The sequence below is a fragment of the Ascaphus truei genome, chromosome 1 (assembly GCF_040206685.1).
Source record: "Ascaphus truei isolate aAscTru1 chromosome 1, aAscTru1.hap1, whole genome shotgun sequence".
Taxonomy (NCBI): domain Eukaryota; kingdom Metazoa; phylum Chordata; class Amphibia; order Anura; family Ascaphidae; genus Ascaphus; species Ascaphus truei.
Genome location: NC_134483.1, coordinates 492,202,124 through 492,216,901, shown reverse-complemented (window position 1 = coordinate 492,216,901; position 14,778 = coordinate 492,202,124). Strand labels below are relative to the sequence as shown.

Here is a 14,778-nt window from a genome sequence, read left to right as displayed (position 1 = left end):
TGCTGCTTAGCGTCCAACTTGTAACAGGCAGATTTATTGGAGGGAGGGTCATGTGACTGCTTAGATGTATAAATGTAATACCAGTTTAAGGGAAAGCATTTGCAGGGTAGCTTTTGCATCTAAAATGCTGCATCTTAAGTGATCATCTTTAAGTGAGAATATATAGTTAGACTATAGTTTGTCTAGAGGTTGACTGGGGACTGCATCTTCTACTCAAGACAACAAACGGTAAGCTTATCTGTCCACACTATGATCCCATGCTTGTCAGCCTGTACTTTTAACCCTCCCTGTACACCTTATTTACTGCAGCCTCTCCCATCAGACTGCACACAACTGCCCACCCCGTCAACCAACTCCCTCTGCAAACCTTGAATACTGCTGCGACACACTTTATTCGAGCAAATACCCAGTATGTACCTGGCAGATACCTGGAATGCGCCGCTCCTCACCTCAGACAAGCCCCATTGCGTTTGCCTTCCCAGCCATGGTTCATGCCTGGCTGACGGGCGGCTGATCTGTTAAATGATAATGATTAGGATTTAATAGGCTGCAATGCTTCGCGTGTCTACCAGATGGCATAAATTCATGAATTGTAATGCAGTATATATATATATACTGTGCAGTATTGCAGCCAGCGGGAATAAAATGTTTCAATCCCTGCCTGGAAAATAACGCAATGCACTCGGGCAGAAAACAGTCACAAACCTCAATACACCCGAGTATACCCAAATTCGTGGGACTAGCCGAGCTCGAATAAAGTGTGTCGCCAGTGTAGGCCCTAGCATTGCAAGGCAGCAAAACATTTTGGCAAAGAAAAGGCACACCTCTGCTGTTTAGTCTGCACACACTCACTTGGCTCACAACAGCTTCATGCAACACTACCTACCTCTGTGATAATGAACCTGCTATGTATCTCAACTTTGATCTTTCTTGTGGCCTCTTGAAATGTTACTCTTTCTATCCATTCCAATCCCCTCCATCCTGGCCCACACCCAATATCTATATATACATATATATACACCCTGGATTACTCTAAAGCCTTGCACGGTCTACTGAATATTGGTGGATAACTCTGAAAACAAGCACACAACCACTGCTTACTCTAATGGCAAACATCACAAATGTACAACTTGCAAACAACTACTCTTTTTAGCAGGTGATATTGAACTTAACCCAGGCCCTCCCTTTTCAACTCTGTCCCATACATCTGAGAATACCCTCTTCAAATTTAAAAATGATCTGTCGCCCATATAAATATCCAGAGCCTGCTGTTCAAACTAGATGAACTAAGTGCATGGTGCCTTATGCATAAACCCAAAGCCATCATTCTCACAGAAACATGGCTAACCCCTAAAACCCTTTATGCAAATATGGCCTTTCATGGATACTCAATTTCTACGAAAGATAGGTCAAAAAGAGGAGGAGGTGTGTTATTTTATATTGCAGACACCTTACAATTTACACTGTTAAATTGCCCCCTATGCCCACCCTCTTTTGAAATCCTAGTTGGCAAAATCTGCCTCCCCTTTTCTAAGCTCGTCCTGATTGCTGGCATCTACCACCCACTTAAAGCCCCTCTACAGTCCCTGACTGATATCACCAAGTTTCTTGGCTCCATTTCCTCTCTGAATGAAGAGTGAGCTGCTAGTTCTTGGGGATTTCAACTACAATTGGCTCTTCCTTAAAAACCACAAAATCCAGATACAACACAAGTCACAACCTAATGCAGCTAATTTCCCAACCCACATGGACAAACCTGAAATCTCATAACCACTCCTTGCTAGACTGCATTCTCTCCTCAAATTCCAACAACCATTCAATCCTCTGGCATTCTTCCTTACATTTTCATTGACCATGCAATAGTGTACTGTGTAAGGAAAATTAAATCACCCCAATCAAGCCCTAAAGTTCTCCTCACTAAAACATTTAGAAACTGTAAACCACAACAGTTTCTGGCTGACCTTACCAACTGCCCTTGGTACCGAATCAACTTAATTACCGACCCTGATTCTACTCTCGACTATTTCCAATCCGAGTTCTTAAAACTCTGATATCCATGCCCCTCTACGCAGAAGAAGAGTATGAGGGTTACAACTGACCTTATAGTGCCCTACTATTTCAGGGATGCTTTGTGAAAAAGCTACAAAGTAACTAGCACTACTAAGGATCTTAATCACTACAGATGTCTGCGGAATATGTGCACAAAGCAAACAAGACATGCAAAAGCATAATATTACTCTGATAATCTTCGCCAGAATACAGAAAACCCACCTAACTTCTGGAAGGTTATCAATAATACATACCAGCCTTCTAGCCATCAACAACCAAGTATCCGTATCCGGGCGCTCCTCCTTCTCTTACCGTGCACCCCAAAACTGTAACAACCTACCAGAGACTCTCACATCCACCACCAGTTTAAGTTCTTTCAAAACAAAGGCTGTCTCACATTTTAGTCTGGTCTGTAACTGTTACATAAGCCTACAATTTACATCTTCTCTAACTGTGCATGCAATGTATTGTATATAATGTATACCCTGTTCATTTATGTAACTGTATTTGTAACCATGTATTATTTGTCATATTAACTATGCCCAGGACATACTTGAAAACGAGAGGTAACTCTCAATGTATTACTTCCTGGTAAAACATTTTATAAATAAATAAAATAAATAAATAAGTAATATCACTAAACAATATTACTCTGACAAATCCGACTGACATTGCAAATGCATTCAATGATTACTTTATGGGGTGTGCTACTAACTTATTAGCCAAACGCAACCCAAACCACAAACGTGAACCTCATTCTGAAGAGAAGATTACACAAGCGCTCCTCAAATTAAAACTAAGCAGCCAATGTGGACCCGATTTTCTGCAGTCGTAAGTTCCTAAGACTTAGTGCCTCAGCCATTGCCAAACCAACTGCTTCCATAATCAAATCTATTCTGTCTGCAGGCCATATCCCTAAGACCAGCAAAACTGCCAGAGTTGTCCAAATCTTCAAAAGTGGAGACAAAAACACTGTCTCAAACTACAGGACAATCTCTCTTCTCCCAATACTATCCAAAGTCATGGAAAAATGTGTTCACTCCCAATTTAGCGATTACTATACCAAGACAAATTTCTCTAGCCAATTCCAATGTGGCTTTCGTCCCAAATACTCCATGGTAAACACCCTGCTAAAAGTTTGCAATGAGATCCAGTGTGGAATGGAACTGGGACAACTCACTGGTGCAATATTCCCAGATTTTGCAAAGGCTTTTGATACTTTTGATCATGTTATCTTGCTTAACAAACTCCTGTGCTCTGGAATTGGTAAGCATGCTTTAAACTGGTTTCATTCCTACCTATCAGGTAGATCCCAACATGTGTCTATCTTAGGCTCTAACTACAACCCCTTGGATATCACCTGTGGTGTCCTGCAAGGCTCTGTTCTGGGGCACCTACTCTTCTCGGTGTTCATCAATGATCTTCCTATAGCTTGTAGGGGAGCTTCAATACACATGTATGCGGATGACACAATCTTATATGCACACAGCCCTAGCCTCTCCGACCTTGAACACGTACTTCAATCTGACTTTTTGAGTCTTGAAAATTGGATTTCCCAAAACACACTGTTTATAAACACTGACAAGACTGTAACAATGATACTCTATTTGGAACCAAGGCTACATTTTTAAAGCTTCCAATGACTGAGCTCCAGATCAGAACCAATGCTAATACCACCCTAACTCCTGTTACTAGTTTTAAATACTTGAGCATATGGTTTGACTCCCATTTAACATTTGGGGTGCACATTTCTACCCTGACATCCAAAACCTATGCTAAACTAGGTGTACTATATAGGAACAAATCCTCCCTAAGTCTGCTGATCAGAAAGCATATCGCACTGCAGATGCTAATGCCAATTATCGACTATGGGGACATAGTATATTGCTCGGCACTACAAACCCACCTTAGCAAACTTGACACCCTCTACAATTCAATATGCAGTTTTTTTCTCCAATGCAACTACAACACACATCACTGCGAAATGCTCAAAGAACTAGATTGGACATCACTTGAGTCTAGGCGCAAAGTTAATCTCCTGTCTTGCCTTCAAATACTTTCTGGGCAAGCTACCCGTCTACCTGAACAAGCTCCTCGCCCCTACCACATGAAGCACTTATCATCTGAGATCTGACTCCAAAAGACTGTTCATGGTACCATGGTTCAGCAAAGTATCCGGCTGCTCCTCCTTCTCTTACCGTGCACCCCAAAACTGGAACAATCTACCGGAGACTCTCACAGCCAGCCGCCAGACTAAGATCATTAAAACTAAGGCTGTCCCACATTTTAATCTGGTCTGTAACTGTTACATATACCTATAATATATATATATAATCTTTAACTGTGTGTAGCAGGGTTTCCCCTGGCCCCCCTCACCTGCGCGGAGTAGTGGACCCCCGCGGTATGTGAGGCAGTTGCAGGGGCGAGTGCATCACCGGGGGCTCCCGGTGGCAACGGAGGCAGAGCGCCGCCATCTTGGTTGTGTCCGAGCATGCTCGGAGGGTTGTGTATGTGCAGACGCGAAGCGGTCACCATTACAGAGAGGGAGGCAGGTCACAGATAGTGCTCTGTAGTGCACGGACCCCTAGAAGTCGCGCATGCTCAGTTAGGGCGATGTGGCGGCCATTACATAGTTGCGCAGGCTCAGTGGAGAGTAGCGGTGGCTATTACACATCACACATGCGGCCCCAATGATAAAAAGGTCATGAGTGGACTACAACTCCCAGCAGCCTCTGGGGTCTGCCCTTTCACCCAGATCACATGCAGCCAAACAGCCACTAAGGCTTACAGATTCTTATGCAGCATTTGGATACATTGTTGTGTGCTGAGTCAGGAAGCAGACAGTGAAGCACATGAGTGAGTTGCAGCTGGTATAAGGGAAGGGGAGGTAGTGTGTGTGTAGGGAGCAAGTGCCCCTACACACTAGGCCAGGTTACCCCCTAGGCCCAACTCACCAGTAGATGTATAGCTGCTGTAGGGAAGGCCCTAAGGTAGGGACTTTGCCCTTTTAACAGTTAGCTTAGTCAGGGAGACAGCTGCAGTGCTGCATGCTCTGACAAGGAGGGAGCAGTGTGACAAGTGTGGTATGGGATCAGACCTGCGTCACTCAAGATAGAGACTGTGTGAGTGACATCTGAATTGGAAGAGGACACCATTGCTGCGGATTCAGCGCTGGACGCAGACGGGTCCTTTCCTGTTGTTTGCTGTACCCGGGTGCAGGAGCCTCGGGCAGGTATTTCTACAAGTGCACCAACTTTAACCCACATACCGGTTTCCTTACAGGCGCTGATCACGCGTGGGTTGCTGGACTATTGGGAGACTTGGGTATAGCGGTGGGGTGGAGGTCCAGTGAGGCCAGATTAAGGGGTGACACGGCTGTGATGCTGTTATTGATGTGATGTTATTGTTCTGCCCATAAAGTAAACAGTTTATATATACTTCATTGTATGTGTTTCCTATTTGTGGGTCCTGTGTCAGGGGTCATTCTATATGCCTGGAATCCCTGCACAGGTGTAGGCGCTGTAAGCATACGTTCCAGGATACACCCCAGGCTCCCAGTGACAGAGGTTCAGGCCTCCTTTGAGCCTATCAGGTATTGCACCACACTGGTAACATATGTAGATTTCCCCACATGGTCCCTCTGCGATTGGGGGGGGGGGGGTGCAAACTATGTTACATGTGCATGCAATGTCTTGTATATAATGTATACTCTGTTCACTTATGTAACTACAGTGTGTATTTGTAACCATGTATTTGTAGCCCCCTGTAAACAGCATGGGCTATATATATCTTTCTCCTACTGTGGTAAATCCTGTTAAGGGCAGGCGCCAGTAGTAATCATGGGTTTTTGCCCCTTCACGCCCTGCCTTGAGTGATAGATGCAGGCCCCTGACTCTGCTGCAGGCATGATACAGAGGGGAGGTCCTGCTGACATCATGAGAGGTGGGGCTGACTATTTAGTAGATAGGTGAATGGTGTTTATGGTGCATCACCATAGATAGCTCATTATTGTACTGATAATCCCTTATACCATAGTGGATCCAGGTTTAGGGACATAGAGTATAATCCATAACATCCCAGGGTGTGAAACCAGAGGCCTGGTGGTTCCCACGCGGGTACCCCAAAATAGGTCTCCTATTGATGGTGTACTACACCCTGGGGAAACAACTCAATCAGTCCAGCACTGGAGGGTAAAATAATAATGGGCCTAAGCCCTTTACCTCCCTTAGTGGTGTCCTTGATGCGTGGATCCGTTCCTGCGTGCAGTCCTCTCAGGGTAAACATAAACAGCAGAGGTGTAGAGGAGCACAGCAGCGTTTCTTGGCAGCATACCAGCTAGTGGATCGCCAAAATGAGGGTAACTCCAAGCAGGGATTAGTATTAAAAGAATACTTTAATGGTCAGTGCAAAGCAAAACAATGGTAGGAGGACTTTACGGACGAAACGCGTAGGTGCGCTCCTACCATTGTTTTGCTTTGCACTGACCATTAAAGTATTCTTTTAATACTAATCCCTGCTTGGAGTTACCCTCATTTTGGCGATCCACTAGCTGGTATGCTGCCAAGAAACGCTGCTGTGCTCCTCTACACCTCTGCTGACTATTTAGTAGCCAGTTCCTGTGAGTGACAGTTGGTTCTCGTTCGGGTTCTCGTTCGAGTCTGTCCTGGGAGTTGGAGGAGTAGGTCGAGCTCTCTCCTGGGAGCAGGAGAGAGAGAGAGAACTCTGGCCTATTGGTTGGAGAGTGAGCAGAGCTCCGGTGGACCAATGCCCCTCACCCTGATGAGGGGGTGATGGGGAAGATCTACCCCCACCCAGAGGATACCCTCTGAGGTGGGCATTGGGGTATTGAGACCCCTCACAGACCATCCTGTCGGAGTGCATCTTGGAGGAAAGGAGAGGAGAGGAGAAGGCCTGTACACCTTTGGAGTGCCTTGTGTGCTGCTGCTGCTGTGTGCTGCCAAGGCTGCTGTGTGCGAGCTAGAGACAATAAAGAGACATTGCTGATTTTACCAGAGACTGTGTGTGATTCTGGAGCATCCACCCTGGGACCAGGGTTATTTCTTCTATACGGGTCCTACCCCATATCCCTGGGAAGGTGTAGAGGATGGAGGCGCTGCACCACCACTAAAGAATGAGGCAACTACCCCAGAAGCCTGGTCCTGTGTCCCCAACATCATCGCGGGAAGCTCAGGCCCTCCTGTTACCGGCAGGTACGCACCACTGAAGCACGTGTAGCCAGCCCTCACACACCCTAGATATACTGTAGCATATGTGTCTGGGGGTGGAATATGGGTTACATATTTGTCATAATAACTCTATGCCCAGGACATACTTCAAAATGAGAGGTAACTCTCAATGTATTACTTCCTGGTAAAACATTTTATACATAAAAAATAAATAAAATACCTGACCACCTTGAAGGCAATATACATCTGTAAATATATAATTTGGGTTGTGCTCTAAAAATCGTATGTCTGTGTGTTGTATCAAGCCACTGTAAAACTATCTTGTAGTGTCCCGATTCAGCTTGATTATGGTTGACCACAATCTTCTTAAATGGTTGTTAATGTTGAGATGGAATTGTACTTGCCTTTTAAAAAGTGTAGCAATATTGAATGCTGATCATTGTCAATTTAATAGTTACTAGATCTCTTAAAGAAACGTTTCCTTTTTTAAGATATTTCTTTAAATTAATAAAAAGAGCAGTAGAAGGTAACTATTTTGTAACTGCTATTTAAAGACTTATATGAAACCAAAGAAGTATGTTATTCCAGTTTTTTAAAATACAATTTTCATGATTGATGTTGAAGCTTATTTTTTTTTTTTTTAATGGAAAAATCATATAGTATGTGTCTCTAATTAAAGTATTATTGTTGTGCCTCATTATTCAATGATTGTTCAAATAAATTGCTCAACTTATTGCTTTCATTCCTAAATGGCCAATTACAGTTTTCATTTTTCTTTTGAAAGTGTTTGAAGCATTTGGGAAACAGAACATCACTCCAAACATCTGTGAACTAATGACTGACTTAAATAATACAGTTAGCTGCTGTTTACTTTATGAATTACCACCTCATTCTTTTCAATCGACTGACTACTGTACCACTTTGTGGATCTACAAAAAAACACCAATATTATTTTGTGCTCTCCTCTTACAGTACTATCTATTCAAACTTTCCACCAAATTCCTCCTGCCTTCCAATTTTAAACATCTATTTCATCTGCTTTCTTTCTTCCATTATCCTTCATTTCCCACTCTCCATTTAAGGACTTCATATTATCATATTGATAACGTTCTGATTTTTATGTTTTAGTTTCTCCTCTAATTTCCTTCGGCTTCGAGTCGTCAATACCTACTGTAGATCTTGTTACGAAAGCGGCTCAATTTCTGTATATATAATCCCATTATTTAGCCACCTGCTCATTTCATTTATACCTTTCTTGCATCTGGCATCTCTTCTCCAGACTAGATCAATACACCTTAATTGTACTCTCATATCTCCCAAAATATGTTGGTTAAACTGTTTTTAACCTGCACTCTCGTCAATGAACACTAAACAGAGAATATAAATATTTTGCAATCATGCCTGCTTTAAAAAAAATATATAAATTCCTTCTATTTCAAAATAAACCTGCCAAACAATGCAACTTTTCTTTAGTAATATATGCTCACACGACTATCCCACATGTTCGTTCTCTATCGCTGACTCCCATTTTCTATGTATAGCTATAAAAATTATGTAGCAAAGGAGGGGAGAAAACGGAGCACTAGATCCACGAGGCTATGCCAAAAAATGCAAGGATGCGTTCCCACAGTGCAGGCTTATTTAATGGTCAGATACAAAAAAGATACACACCAACGCGTTTCGGACTACAACTACTACGATTGGCACAGAGGTGCAGGTAATTCATATAAATAACACTCCAGGGGGGTAAGTATTTTATTCACCTTGAGAAAGGACTTGTTGTAGTCCGAAACGCGTTGGTGTGTATCTTTTTTGTATCTGACCATTAAATAAGCCTGCACTGTGGGAACGCATCCTTGCATTTTTTGGCATAGCCTCGTGGATCTAGTGCTCCGTTTTCTCCCCTCCTTTGCTACATTTGCTCTTCAACAGGCGGAGGCACAGTTAACCCGTGGACACCTGGACACCTGAGGACCCACTCTTCATCGTGGACACCTTCCCATGTGAGTCTCTCCAGGATAGTTCTGGACTTTATTCATAATGATTGTTCCTTTATAGATGCTTACTACTCAAACATCCTTACTACCGTGCATTGTGGGATTGTAGTGTTTACATGCATCTTTTGGACATTTCATATCTATATCCGTTATTGGGTTAATCCACTTTTCTACAATCAAGACATGTGTAGTGTTCGCTGTATTCTTTAGAGCACCATACAACGTTTTCATCATTATAAAAATTATGTGATTTAATGACTTCCAAAACAAATAGTTTTACCTATTATTTCAGTTAGTGTATTTTTACCTGTCGAATTAAAACAATGGAAAAAAAATGTTAAGCATGAAACATACCTTACACCTGCTGTACAGACAAAAGTCTCTGAATGTCTCTCCATTACACGTATATCATCCTGAATTGCCCTCTGGCATCTCAAACTTAAAATGTAAAAGATGCAGCTCCTAATACTTTCCCCTAAAGCCGGCCCTATGTCTCCCTCCTACATTACTGCCGGCAGTGCTATCATACACCCAGTATCACAAGCACACTGCCTAGGGAATCACATTTGACTTCTCCCTCTCATTCTCCTCTCTCGTTCACAATGTAACTTAAACCTGTAGTTTTTCCTCCATAACATTGCAAAGATTTTCCTCTCTCCCTCTACTGCTAAAACTCTAACACAGGCCCTCATTCTCTCCCGTCTCAACTATTGTAACCTTCTACTTTCGTCATTCCTGCTCTCACCTGTCTCCCCTACAATCTATCCTAAACGCTACAGCTAGAATAACTGTACTCTCTTATAAATCTGTCTCAACGTCTCTCCTGCTGAAATCTCTCTCCTGGCTTCCTATTAAATCCTGTATTACTTACAGAACAAAATTATCCCCCTCTCTTTTAAAACTATACACTGTTCTGCTCCTCCTTACATTTCAGCCCTAATTTCTCACTACACACTTGCCTGACTCTTACATTCTGCTGAAGGATGTCTTCTGCCTACCCCTTTTGTATCTAAAGCCCTCTCCCACCTAAGACTTTTCTTACTCACTGCCCCACACGTCTGAAATGTCCTTGCCATCTGCCCCCCTTTAATACCCACCTTAAAACACACCTCTTTAATGAAGCACTTGGGTAGCTCCGCTGACTGACACTATACACCTCAGATGCACTGACCTTGACCCCTTACAGACGCACTTACCAGTAAACCCTCCTATTGTCTCTGTAAGTTCTCCCTACTTACCACTTAGATTGTAAGCTCTTAGTGACAGGGACTGGATATAAATACAGATATACATACATACATACATATGACATATAGACATAACCAATAGTTAACTGACAATAACAACATAGGGAAACAATACAGTTCTAAAGTAAACTGAAATTGACTCCCATTTTGGATATACAATGATGCTTGCTTGTGTGCTGCTTGCTTTCTAAAAGCATGACACATCTTTGAAGAACTTTGTTAAAACTCTTCAATAGATACCACAGCCTACAAAAAAAACTGTACTTTTCTGGGAATAATTTGCCTACAAATCATTGCTCTTGAACAGTATATTATAGATGGTTCACCTAGTTTTAATACAGAATACAAAAACTATATTGTGTTCCTCTACATTTAAAAAGTAATGCATGCCCTAACTATTGCATACCTTGTCCTAACTATTCTAATCTACTACTTTCTGTCATTCCCGACACACAACTTTCTACTTTTGAATGCATTCAAAATGCTCAGCAAGAATTGCATCACTTCTTCATAGAAAGAGTCTAATTTGTTCACCTCCTTAAATCCGTCCCCAGGCTTCCAATCGCATTCTATATTACTTATGCATTTATCTTTGTTACTTTCATACTTCACAGGTCCATGCTGTTTCTTCTTTCTTTCTTTCTTTCTTTCTTTCTTTCTTTCTTTCTTTCTTTCTTTCTTTCTTTCTTTCTTTCTTTCTTTCTTATTAGTAATGTATGCACTGCTAAGCCAAATGGCATGAGAAAGTCCCTAAGAGGGTTATTTATAGATATTGGCTGCAAATTAATTGCATGAAAAAAGAGTTCTGTTTATCAGAGGTTAAAAAAAATCTAAAGAAATTTATAATTTGTCTCTGATAGATTTGAGGGTTTTTTTTGCAATTGGTAGACTTTCATAAATATCCACTTAAAAGTAAATTATGTCATGTTGTTTGGCTACACTGCACAATTTACTTTAATTATCAGACTGAGATTCTGATCAAACAGGTAGCGTGACTTACTGCCTACGGAGCCTATCACAAAAAAGTTAAAGCCGCAGCACAGGAGGTAGTGCGGTTGCGCTATGTTGGGTCCATATTTCCGGGAATGAACACCACAGCGCTAATCCTCCGTCACTGGAGCAGTCGTGGTCACGGCCTGATGGTTTTTCCCAGTTCCAAGAACAACAAGTCATTTTAAATCTGTACATGCAAGAGGTTTATGAGATAACAAGTAAAGTGTACACTATAAATAGGGACATCGGTTAGCATAGCTGTAATGTTTTTTTAAATATTTTTATATTGACAGACTTTACAGTATCACAGCGAAAATACACAATTTTGCAAACACCCATATATAGTTAAAACAATGCAAATGATCATGACGATGCTCATGTGTGTAAATTGCAGCTAAAGAATACTAAACTGCGAGCACATTTTCTATTGCTTAGCTTCGTAAACCTGAACATGTAAATAAACTAGAAAAGAGTATGGATCTCAACTGTATATCCTGACTGCGCTTCCTTCCTCAGGGGTAAAAAAGTAGCGCTTCTTTTTTACCAATGAGGAAGGAAGCGCAGTCTTCCGAAACGCGTAGGGTGGTCTATGCGTGCACAGCTGTCATTACAGCATCCACAACACTTTCTACATCATCTCCACAGACATATCCCGGCCATTGTTCCTGTCTACGGCTGCTGCTGTGCCGAGCAGGGCATTGACGACATCGCTGGCCTGTTGCTGTCGGCTTGAATCCTGCGCTGCTGCTGCGCACGTGACGACGCCTTCCCCTGCGACACGCTGCCCTGCACGTCTGCCCTGCGGAGGTCTGTGGTGTGGAAGGCAGGGAGGGTCCCTCTCCGAAGCTCCTGCTGATCATATGAGACGCTCAGGAGCTTATTTTCACCATCACGAGAGGGGATACTCTCAGATTTATCCACTGCTTTCTACTCTTTAGTGTCTGGTAAGCGGCCAGTCCAACTATTGTTGGTAGTGCACGTGTGACCCTTTGTTTTTAGTGATATAATTTATTTGTTCACTTAGTTATTGTATTAAATGCTTTTTATTTACATCAGTCATTTGTTTTGTCTCAGCAATCGTTTGTCTGTTATTTGTGAGTAGTGTTGTATGTTTGTTAGTTACTGTATTACACTATGTTTGTTTTTATATCTTTTACATGATTTATCGTCTTCATGAAGAGAGTCCAAGTGGATACCACCTTCCATCTGGTTGTATAATATTTCTTTATACATTATATTCATTTGTGGGCCAAGCGCCATAGATATAACTTTTTTTCTTCTCTCTGTATCTGACCTAGGGTGTCAGAGTTATATCCCAAGGCTGCTGGCCATTTTTTAGTAGTTATTCATTAGCGCTGCCTTTTTTGTTGTTTTATGGAGTAGTGTGGTGCATACCTGCTGGCTTACAGTTGTCCTGAGTCTCCCGCATGATGGTAAGGGATGTCAGAACAGGCTTCTGGGGCATAACTAAATCGTACTCACAGTGACAGTGCCTCCAACTCGTGCAGACCCCAGGGATGCGGGGTGAAATCCCTGCAAGAGAACTCTTCTCTCCCCCCTGATAGATTTCAGTCTCAGGCAAGGAGGTATTATGAACAACTGGAACACTTTATTCTCACTGTACACTGCACCGCATACACAGCAACCACTGGATACTGGAGATTAGGGCCTTCACCCTCAGGATGTCCCTGGACCTTCACTCCCAGCCACAGGCCACATTGAGCAGTCCCAGCTCTTCCCTTACCCCCTGATAGAGAAAGGGGAACAGTCTCGCAACACTCCCCTCAGGGAGGGCACACAATAGGCAGAGCCCCGCACAACTGATCAAGGGTAGACTAGCCTCTCTCAAGGTAGAGGCAACTAACTAAATTAAGGAAGTGCATCTCATTAAGAACAGGAAAAGCAGGCACCACTCCGTGAATCTGCCCAAATCCATTTCCTGGATTTTCTCGCATTTTCCTCCCAAAATTCTTTTAGCGGTTTAAAATCCGCAAACTTATTTAGTTGGTTTAAAACCGTGCAGATTCATCAAAAACCACCATTGGATATAATCTGTTGATGAATTTGTAGAATCCAATCCGTAGGTACAGCATCTCGTTGGCAGATTCTTAAAAATCTGTCAACGGATTGCGGAATTCGCGGAATATATGGCAATAATAATAAAATAATTACCCTTTATGAGACTGATCCGCGGAAATCCATGAACCAAAGGATCAGGCCAAGGCTCTGCGGATCCAAATCCGCCCCAAAAATTAGCCCATCTCTACTTACCATGATTCAGTTGCCTCAATAATTGAAGAGCACTTCTATGTATGTATGTATGTTTTGATTTATATAGCGCCATTTATGTACATACAGTAGTGCTTCACAGCACTAATACACGTGACATAATATAACACGTTATGGGAATAAGCAAACAGTAATAAAAGAAAGGTGGTCCCTACCCTGAGGATCTTACAATCTAAGTGGTAATTAGGGAGAACATACAGAGACAGTAAGAGGGTATTATGGTAAGTGCTTCTGCAAGGGTTCAAGGTCAGTGCATCTCAGATCCGTGCGATCCATGTAAAATCGGTGTGTATCAGCCTGCGGAGCTACACATATGCTTCGTTAAAAAGGTGCATTTTTAGATAGGGCTTAAAGGTGGAGGGAGAGAGTGCTAGTAAGATATTGAGGGGAAGGACATTCAAGAAGTGTAGAGCAGTGAGTGAGAAAGGTTTTAGGCAGGAGAGGGATTTAGATACAAAGGGGGTAGAGAGAAGACATCCCTGAGCAGAATGCAAGAGTCAGGCGAGAAATTAGGGCTAAGATATAAGGAGGGGCAGAAGAATGTATAGTATTAAAAGTGAGGAGGAGAATTTTGTAAGTAATACAGGATTTGATAGGAAGCCTGGAGAGGGATTTTCAGCAGGAGAAATGCTGAGAGATTTAGGAGAGAGTAAAGTGATTCTAGCAGCAGCACTTAGGATAGATTGTAAGGAAGACTGACGAATGGCAGTAAGGCCGGACAGTAGACGGTTATAATAGTCGAGACGGGAGAGAATGAAGGCCTGCATTAGAATTTTTGCACTAGAGGGACAGAGGAAAGGGTGTATCTTTGCAATGTTACAGGGGAAAAAATGACAGATTTCTGCTACTTTGGAAATGTGAGAGGAGAATGTGAGTAAGGCGAATGTGTGACTGCTAGGTAGCGTGCTTGTAATACGTAGGACTCAATTATACCAAATGCTGCAAGGTGGCAGTGCTATTCTGTGATGTCACTGAGCGCTGCCGCTGAGCAGCATAGTGATTATAACCGGGAGCTGG

The 14,778-nt window shown here is 42.5% G+C and overlaps 1 protein-coding gene across 1 annotated transcript in view; it reads left to right on the top strand.

Moving 5' to 3' along the window:
* The window catches only part of LOC142464908 (cytosolic beta-glucosidase-like), a 151,186-nt gene extending 138,967 nt beyond the window's left edge, over window positions 1–12,219 (top strand). The window contains exon 8 of the transcript XR_012787753.1: window positions 12,118–12,219. The gene's annotated coding sequence lies outside the window, so the exon portion shown is untranslated. The remainder of the gene's footprint in view (window positions 1–12,117) is intronic.
* The last annotated feature ends 2,559 nt before the right edge of the window (window positions 12,220–14,778 follow it).